The sequence below is a fragment of the Mauremys reevesii genome, linkage group 10 (genome assembly GCF_016161935.1).
Source record: "Mauremys reevesii isolate NIE-2019 linkage group 10, ASM1616193v1, whole genome shotgun sequence".
In the NCBI taxonomy this organism is placed as follows: domain Eukaryota; kingdom Metazoa; phylum Chordata; order Testudines; family Geoemydidae; genus Mauremys; species Mauremys reevesii.
The window spans coordinates 10,132,717-10,142,500 of record NC_052632.1 but is presented as its reverse complement, the minus strand read 5'-3'; positions in this window follow the sequence as shown (position 1 = coordinate 10,142,500).

The window sequence follows — 9,784 nt, the reverse complement described above, 5'->3', positions numbered from 1 at the left end:
TACCTAGTAATAAAGAGCAAATAAGATATAGTTATAACTATACATCGCCACATGATGTGAGTCCAGTGTATATCTCCACATAGTCATGACGTGTGTTCAGTGTGACATGTTTAATTCCCCTGTGGGATAAAGTAATAAGATTTTTTTAAAGGCTGATTAAAAGGGAGAATACACAAAATATCAACATGACACAGAGAGGAAGGTGGAATCGATAATTAGAAGCAAAAAAGGCTCAGGTAATTATGATCTGAAATTAAATATGATGTTTAAGACGGCTCCTTTGTAACGTAGTGAAGATTTCAGATTCATACACATAATAAACACTCAGGTTGTCATCTGGAGGTGCAAATCTGAAAGATATTCCAACAAATGAAGTGCTGGCAGAGAGAGGTATAAAGGGATCTACGCCTGTCAGGGGTCAGACAGCCTGAGATTGCTTCTAGAGATCTTTTGAAAATTCCACACGATTGAAGGCTTAGGGGCTTTACCGCGTTCGCATTTCAAACTCAGATCAGTGGGATCACAATGAAAAATAGAGGTCTGGAAAATTTTGATGCAAAGATGGCCACAGGCTTCAGTGATTTTTTTTCTCCCCGAGATAGACACCCTGACATGACTATGATCCCTGGGATGACAGAGTTGTCAGAAGAGAAAGAGAAAATTGCATCTTGTCTTGTAACTTCCTATCAGTCAAAAAGAATTTAGGATCTTCTTTCTTTAAAAGACAGAGAAGAGAGAGAGAGAGAGATGACGCTTTCCTACCAAGCTAACAAAAGTGAAGACTTCTGTGTTTTATAATTAATGTTCCACACCTAGACATTTTTCTAAGCTTTCCTTTTCTTTTTCCCCATGCCATCAGAATGAGTGCCTCCTACAGTTTCAATTCCTGATCAATTTATATCCCCTCCAAATAATTTCCATATGATTTTGCCTACATTAAATTCTTAAAAAATATATTTGCCATTGGTTTTCATTTTGAATTGAGCTCAATAGTCAGGTGTTTTGCTACAAATATGTCAGATTATTATTGTTTCGTAAATAGGAAAACATTTTAAAAAGTCAGTGCTGCCTGGAGTGTAGTTAACAGGGTAAGACATTCAGAATAGCAGGGTGGAAATAATACAGTAGCTATATATTCTAAAAGTGTCCTGCCAAGAACTTGGGAATGGTAAAAGAAGGCTATATAGGTAAGAAAGGCATAAACTGCCTGCAAAAAATGTTCCAGATACTCCATGTGTAACGCATTTGGAGAAGTCAGGTGCAATAGCAAGTTTATTATAATCTTAATCATTTTAAATGAATTGATATTGATTTTCTGAAGATAATGAAGAGTAGTTAAATGCCGTGATTTATAATTATTGTGCGTGTTTTAAAAAAAAATTACATGGGTAACTTTGACAAATGAACAAGGTGTTTTTGGAAATAGCAATTTCGAGTATATTTTTTCTTAATTAGCTCAAGGCCAAAGGTTTCGAGAGCTCGAATTATGTCCAAGTTATCTCAGTTGCACATTAGGATCCGTTAGGTGCTGCGTGAGCAATAAACAGTAAGACATAGTATAACATACGTCGTGTTCCACCTCCCTGCTATGATTTTTGTTTATTTAATTATTTAGCTGATTCGCTTTTGTAGCCGGATGTTCTTTCTTAGGTGAGGAAAAGACAAGAGAATAGAAGACATTTAGTTTGAACAGTTTTACGGGATGGAAACAATTATTAAAAGCAAAGATGGTTGCTTGAATAAAAAAAGGATGAAAAAAATATTTGGACCAAACTGTAGAGAAAACGATGTATTATGTATATATATACATGTTTTCCCCCAGAAATAAATAAACGCCAGGTCACTCTAAGAGGCAAAACGATCCTATGCAAAATACGTAACATGATAAGGTTTTAATTTCTTAAATTACCATTAGAAAACCTATTAAGATTTTATTTTTAAAAAGCTTTCCAATCTCTCTCTTCTCCCCCGCCCTCCCCCTTCCTCTCCTTGCAATTGACAAAGATACCTTTGGTAGAATGACATCCTAGTAATTAACACAATAGAAAATGTGTGTATTTTTTTACCATCAAAAGTAACTAGATAATTAACAAATAACCCTTAATTATCTACAGATCTCACCTTTCCTAAATGAGGATTGACATTTTAAGAAGAAAAATAAAATTTAACACCCAACTTGCAAAAAAAAACAACATTAAAAAAAGTTTTGAAAGACGTGTTTGATGTGCATTGTCCTTTGGTGTGCGTATCTATGCCAATGACACAAACAGAATCTTACAGGATTTTTATTTAAGATATTAAGCATCTGAGGGACTTTCAAGAAAATAATACAAATCTTCAGTGGTGCGTTCCCTTACCAGAATTTCAGAAACACGTTCTTCAAAAGATTAGACAATAGAAGATTCGTATTTTGTGGGGGGTTATGCCCACATTTTCGTTCAGATATGCCAGAGTTTTCAAGATATTGTATAAATAATTAGGTTAAATTCTTCGGGAACACCTTTCTAAGCTGAGAAAAAGAACAGGATGCAATAGGGAAGGCGAAAGAAACCAGTAATATTTAAAGAGTGTTTTGGATTCTGCAGGAAAAATATAAGACACGGTTGTAGGAACGAAATTCCCTTGCTGGAGAAAAAATAAAGTGTCATTTTGTCCACAAAAATTAATTCCAGGCTTTATCCCACTTTCTTGTTTCCTGAAGTTTTTTAACTGAACAAAACTATATTTGGGGGGGCAAATGACAAAAGTTTCTTTAAGTTTTAGATAGCTAGAAATAGTCTAGACAAGTTTCATGTGTGTGCGCGATTGGGCGCCTCTCTGTGTAAAATCGTTGCCTATGAAACAATCAAGTCAAACTGAAAGAAAAGGAAATAACAGGTCTGAGGCTCTGGGTTCAAATAGAAAGGTAAGTTAATATGCAATCAGAAATCCCAGACGCAGACAAAAATCAATTAAAACGAACTTTCCAAAACGCAAATAATTTTGCTTCCTGACAAATAAATTGCGAGGAAGTTTAATGCTCACGTTTTTATGATGCACTGGGGAATATCGGGGACTATTTGAAACTGGAATAGTGAAGACAATTTTGTCTCTTTACCAGAATCTTGGTTGGTGTATTTAATTTGTTAATTTTTATCCCTCCCACAGGTTTTTTAATGGCGCTATGGAAAATGGGACTCAAAGAGTTTGTTTTTCTTTATTTTATTTTATTTTTAAATATTCTCCTTTCAACACTTGCAAATGGGCAGCTGAGGCTTTAGCCTTTGCGAAACCAGGATTTTTTACATTTATTTTTTAGATACAGATGTTTTGATCAACAAGGCTTACAAATTATGAGCCCATTAAAAACAAAAACAAGAGCCAAGAAGTCAAAATCAACTCGCTAATAGATTTGTAAAGAGACTGATTCCCATGAGCAGCTACCGTCCAGGTCAATGCTAAGAGCAAGGGGCCCGATCCTGCCTTCCTTGCTCAGAAAAGACTTCTGGATCTAGCCCTCGCTTTTCATGTATTGTTTTTGTTGTTGTTAATATCCCAGCCCGGGATTTCCTCTTCACTGCTGCTCTCCTACCAGGTGGAGCTGCTGACCATCTTGCTCCCAGCACTTTATATGTAAAAGCAACAATAATGAGAATTAATAACTCATAATAATAATAATAATAATACGAAGAAAAAGAAGAAGAAGCCTGATATTTGACGCTGAACGTTTTCGGATGATTTTCAGATTAGAAACACAGAATAAACGCTTAAGAGCCCCTTCTTGACTCTGCTCCCAGCAAGCATCCTGTGGATTCCTGCAGGTGTAACCTGTCCCCTCTGCAATGATCCCTGCACAGCCAATGACCGACCAGAGCGTATTTAGGGAGTAGGGAATTGTCAGTGTTCTCATTGACAGGTTCTTTGGCTGACCGCGTACTCAAACTTGAGGCCCTATCGTTTATGCTCCCAAAGCTCCCCCTGAAGTCTTACTTCTGCTGTTGTTTACAGCAGAGTAAATCCTCAGCAACTCCACTGGAGTCAAACAAGTTATTCTACTGCTCAGGAAAGTTTTGTCTGTTCGAAGATGGAAGATCGGGCAATACAGTGTTTCAAAAAAGCAATGTACTTGCGCTTCTGTTAACTGACGAGGTGACAAAAAACCCACAGATACATTTGTTGGACTAAAAAAAAAAAACCCACCTCCAAGGGGTTATAATGCTTTTTTCATATACCCTCAAGGAAATTAAATCCCCCTTAAATCTTCTCAATTGCAACTAGAGACGGCAGCTAATATTAATATTACCATTAATTGAAATGATAACTGTGTCTGAGTTACTGGGAGTTTTCCTTGCGCTTTTTACATGTATGATTTAGGACTGCACTCAGAAGCAATCATTTCTCTGTGTACAACTTACAGTACTGGTTCAGCTATTCCTCACATTTGCTGGGTGCAGTTAATGCTGGGGTATCAATGGATGTTTAATAAAATCATATGGTCTATAATGTATATATTGTTCAAGGTAGCGTCATATATATACGTATATATTGGAATATGCATATGTATGTATATTTCAATGGATACATGCTATGCATATGTCTGGTGTGTGTGACATATAGACACAGACTATATATATGAGAGGGCTGGATTTACACTACTTGCTATTAAATAAATAAATAATAATAATCATTTATTATTATACTTTAGGGTGAGAAAAACTGTAAGAATTATTCCCAGGCAAAAATATTGCTATGTAGATTTCATATGATCGTTCTAATTCCACGTTTTATATTTTTATGACTTCTTGCCAGCATCTCAGTATGTTTCTGTTTAGATATACTAAGATCCTTGAAATTAATTAACCTGTGGTCAGCAAAAAAAGTAATACTGGTTAAGCTATATTCCTTTACAACGTTTGGTCACAGTTAGTTACAGAATTTTCCAGCTGTGAAGATGATGTACACTATTTACTGTAATTGAATTGCTGTTATAACACCTTTCAAGAGGAAAAGTGATACATGACAAAAGTTTAACTGACGCTGGGATCTTATCTGGAATAAAAACTTCACTTGAGTCATCACATTCAGAGAGGCTCCTAATACTGTCCATTTATGTTTGTCTTTAATGTTGGGTGTGCAATTTTAGTTCCTTTGTAATGTCACCAGCAGAGAGAGAATGTTAGAACATCCCTAGGTGGAATAACTAAACCACTAGAAGCAATAAATCTCCCCTAGTGATTGCGAATGCACACTGGAAAACGTACCTAAAAGGCAAATAACATGTCTGAGAATCATAATGAAAGCAATGGCATTTCATAGAAACATGTTCGTGGCATTGTGGTACATTTTTAAGCCAAGTTGTGTTGCATCCAACGTAGTGTGTTGTGCAAAGATCTATCTTTGATCTCCGTCCTCTGAGGTTTGCCCAACTGCTTGAATTTTCGATAGCATAAACACAAAATCGCCCTGGAATTTACAGCCAACCGGTACAACCAGCGGAGTCCACAAACAATGTAGAACCAGCTAAACCTGCCACCATCCATACCACTGCAGATGGTTTCCATTGCTCCCTGAACTAACTTACCTAGTTCTCAGCCTCATCATCAAAAGCTACCTGAAGTGACCAGTTATCACCAATCCTGATAAATGTAAGATCTCAGTATTCGTAAGAAGTTTAGAGCGGTTTGCAAACTTCAAAAATACAACTCGAATCAAACCGCATCCCATTAAAAACCTGAGCCTGAAATTGATATTTGGGTAGATGCCTTAAAATGCAAATATCCAGTTGCTGCTTCGATTAAACCCTTTAGGTAACTGACAAGTGTTATAGAATGCCTTCCATACTCTAGTACCACCAGTGTGTGTGTGTGTGTGGGGGGGGAATCGCAGGGCCGGGGAGAGGGAGAAATTAATGTATACCCCGAAGCAATACAAAATAAGTCTTCACATGTTTGGGATAGGCAACTGAATTTAGTTCCTGTATACCTTCCAAACAGTAACAGATTCTTTAGGGCATGGGAGTGATTACTCTGTAAAATAATTTCAAAGCAGACTGTTCATCAGATTCCATTATTATTAAAAGGGAGGACCAGGTGAAAAAAATAGCTGCAGCATTTGAAAAACAAACACACACATTTTAAATAATTTCTGTAACTTTCGCTACCTTTGGCGTTTTTGGCAAAAGTACAAATAAAAAACCCGAGGAATCAGAAGTGTTTCCCCCCCCCCCCCTCGGTGTCACATCACAGCCTTTCCTTCATCAACTTCAAAGAGGCCTGAAAGGACAAACATTCTGATACAGCTAATAACACATGGAGAGACAGAATTTGCATTCCTTAGCAAATATAAGTGCTCATTAATCGAATCATGTATTTGGCTAAGAACATCTTTTCAGTGCCGCTGGGAGATTGAAAAGTGTTAGAATAGCGACGAGGTGATGGCTGAGCAGCATTTTTGATTGACACTTTTTGCCAATAATGTATCTCAGGTCAGTGATGACTATTTTAAACCTGTAAATTCATAATAATTAATAATAATAATAATAATACACAATGGAAAAGCTGGAGAGAGACTGTCCTGCAATGCTAGACAATGCTAATTGCGCTGCTAGGCCCAGGGATTTACAACTCTTTAGGGACAAAATTCCCAGTAACTTTAATGTAGGCGCTGCAGGGTCAGCCCTCGGGTCTGTGAATGGGTGATGATGTTAAAAACAATCTATTATACAAAGAGTTGGTTACGTTCTATTACGTTACCGCATCAGATTTGCTGGGAGAGCTAACGTGGTTTGGGTCTCTCAGTACCCAGTATTGTTACTTTTCCTCATTATTTCTATTGTTACATGCGGAGGGGAAGACAGAACTCCGACTGACATCGTCTGAACTCTCTCTCTCTCTCTCTCTCTTTCGAGAAATCCTTCCCATGCCACATTGTGGGACAGAGCATCATAGGCACCAGGGAGAGAGGATTTCATTTAGTGCGGAGTAATCGTGTATTTTCTGTGCCCATCAAGCAGTGTCTGTAAGTGGCTCTCGTGCAGTGACACACATTGGCACACTCACCACGAACGTACCTTTCCTTTAAAGCAACCCATGCTGGGAAAGAAAAAATCTGCTCTATCTATAAAGTCTGCATCACCCTCGCAGGTGAGCGCTCTTGGCAGGGTATGTCCCTTCTCTCTTCTGATCAAAGGAATTGGGGGCACAATTGTCCTTCTTCCGCTCCTATATTTCATTGACTTTGAAACTGCGCTTGAAATAAACTGGAGAGCGAGGACATTCATTCATTCATTCATTCTCTCTCTGCTTAGGAATCTACATATCGGTATAACTCGAGAGAGGCAGACCAAGCAGCTTCCCATGCTGGGATATATTCCAGGCGTACTGGGGATAGTTTACTTCAAGGTACTCCTCTGAAGAGCAGGGAGAAAAGCAGGTAGAGGTATCAAAGCAGGGAAAGTAACTTTATTCTTCTCTTTCCAGGGACTAATGGACTATAGAGCGTGAGAAAGAGAGTGCCCAGTCTAGTTACACTCGGTGCGCATGCTACTATTGTTTTGACTGGAGTTTTTTTGTTTGTTTTTTGAGTGTACTCTGCACTGGACTCTTTATTCCTCGGTGTATTTGAATACAATTTACCAGGCTGCAGTAACTTATTGTTTTACATCGGTATGGACACTCTGCTGAAGAAGAGCTCTGTGGAGCTCCAAAGTTTGTCTCACCAACAGAAGTCAGTCCAATAAAAGATAATACCTCACTCACCTTGTCTCATATAGATACAATTTTGACATCCCTTACCTCTCACTTCCATATGGATGTGTTAACCTGCTACCAACTTTTCCATTCATGAGCAGGGTTTTAGCACATCTTTACGCCATCTATCTGAGACCGAAACTGTTGAAGTCCATTTTTTGATAACAGAAAAGTACCCTCTGGTACCATAGACCTGCTGAGATTTAGATACAATAGATCTAGTGGGAAACAATCAGCAAAAATTAAAGCTGATTTTTATTAAATCTTTGTGTTCGCTATTTAAAGAAAAATCCAAAATGGGATCAGGTCTGGATACTCATCAATAATCAACCCCGGGCCTTTTCTTCCCCAACAAATGTCAAATTATATGCTCATTTATACTATTGTAAATCTGGAGTTATTCCACTGCAATCAAGAATTCTCCTCCAAGAGAGTAGAATTAAGGCCCTAATGCTCCTTTAAGAATGTTTATTAACACCAAGATCAGCAAATTGGAATGCTCTGGTATTCCAAACACAACCGGTTGTGTTAAAATGAAAATAAATAAATAAATATGAAATCTTAAGAACAGTAGAGAACTGCTTTGCCACTTTAAAAATGATGATTTGGGAAGCTATCTTGCATTCCTTAAACAACTACTGTTGTTTTGGCTGCATAATTCATTGGTAGGGAAAATGTAGATAAAGTCTGATCGTAGTGGAAATGGGTAGGTGTGTCTCTGGTTTAAAGGTGATTGGTGAGTGGGATGTGAGAGCCGAATTCATGGTAGATATAAGAACCCCCAAATGGAGCTCCTGGGTTTCTAGCATTTAGTTTTAAAACTATAACTATAACATCATTAACAATATTTTAAAGGGAAATATGTTCTGAATTGTCACTTCTAACTGACAAATTTATCATAATTTGAGGTCTTTACATCATGTCTGCATTTCTTTCAAAAAGAAATTTAACCACAAGTTATTGGGACCAACTTATGTGTTAGGTAAAAATCTCTCCACCGCAGGAATTACTGGATAAAATTGAATTGTGTTCCCGGTGCAGGTCCCTCCTGGCCTTCAAACATATGGATCTATTTTAATGAAGATTTTTGGTTTGGAATTTCTTTAGTTTTCATTAAATATATTAAAAGGTGTGGTTTTTCTCATGCTCAGATAACTCCAGCACAGCTGAATATAATTTGATTGTAACTTTAGTGAGACTTGTATTTCATCAGTGATGAGCATGGGTGCTACAAAGACTATGCTCCTGAAGTTTAGGATTTCTGGGACGTTTCACATGTGGTTCTCAGAGAGGGAAGCTTTGTGTTTGGCGAGACAGAAGCATATTTAGGACTTCAAAGAAGTCCTAGGTTTTGTTAGCATAATCTGTAGAGTTTGTCAATCTGAGTCTTTCTGTTGGAACAGATTTTTGGTGCTCATAGATTTAATGACTGTCTGACAGATTTAGGATTAAAAAGACAAAAAAAATTCTACATAATCCAGAATCCAGAGCCCTCAGTGTGAACACATTCATGTTCTACACACATTCATGTTCTACACAACACATCTAGAATAGTGGAATCTTTCAACAAGAAAAATTGACACCTCCAACACCACCAGGAAATGTATGTGATTTTTGACTGAAAAGGAGTTTGATGCAGTTAAATTTGAAAACTTCTTAACTGTGCAGCTGTATACAAAGGTACAGCAGACTTGTCCCAAGGGTCAGAAAGCCTGATGACTATGCACACTTCCTTGAAAAAGTTGGAGTCTACCTGCCTGCATGGTGTTTCATGTACCATGTGCTGGGTAATAACATGACTCCATGCTTCTAAAACTAAACTAGCTCTTTATTATGAAAACTATTTACAGAGAAACTGCACTTGCAGCTAGCATTCTACCCATGTGAACACAGACTGACTTCCTGGTGCCTCCTTCAAACTCTTCCCTCCTGCAACCTGTTCTCCTCCCTACAAGCTCCATGCAGATTGTCACATATTTCCTTTTAACAATTGTTGTTGCATTTTTTGCTGACTTGTTGCAGCCAGAGGTTACTAGTAGACAGTCCATCCTTGGGAC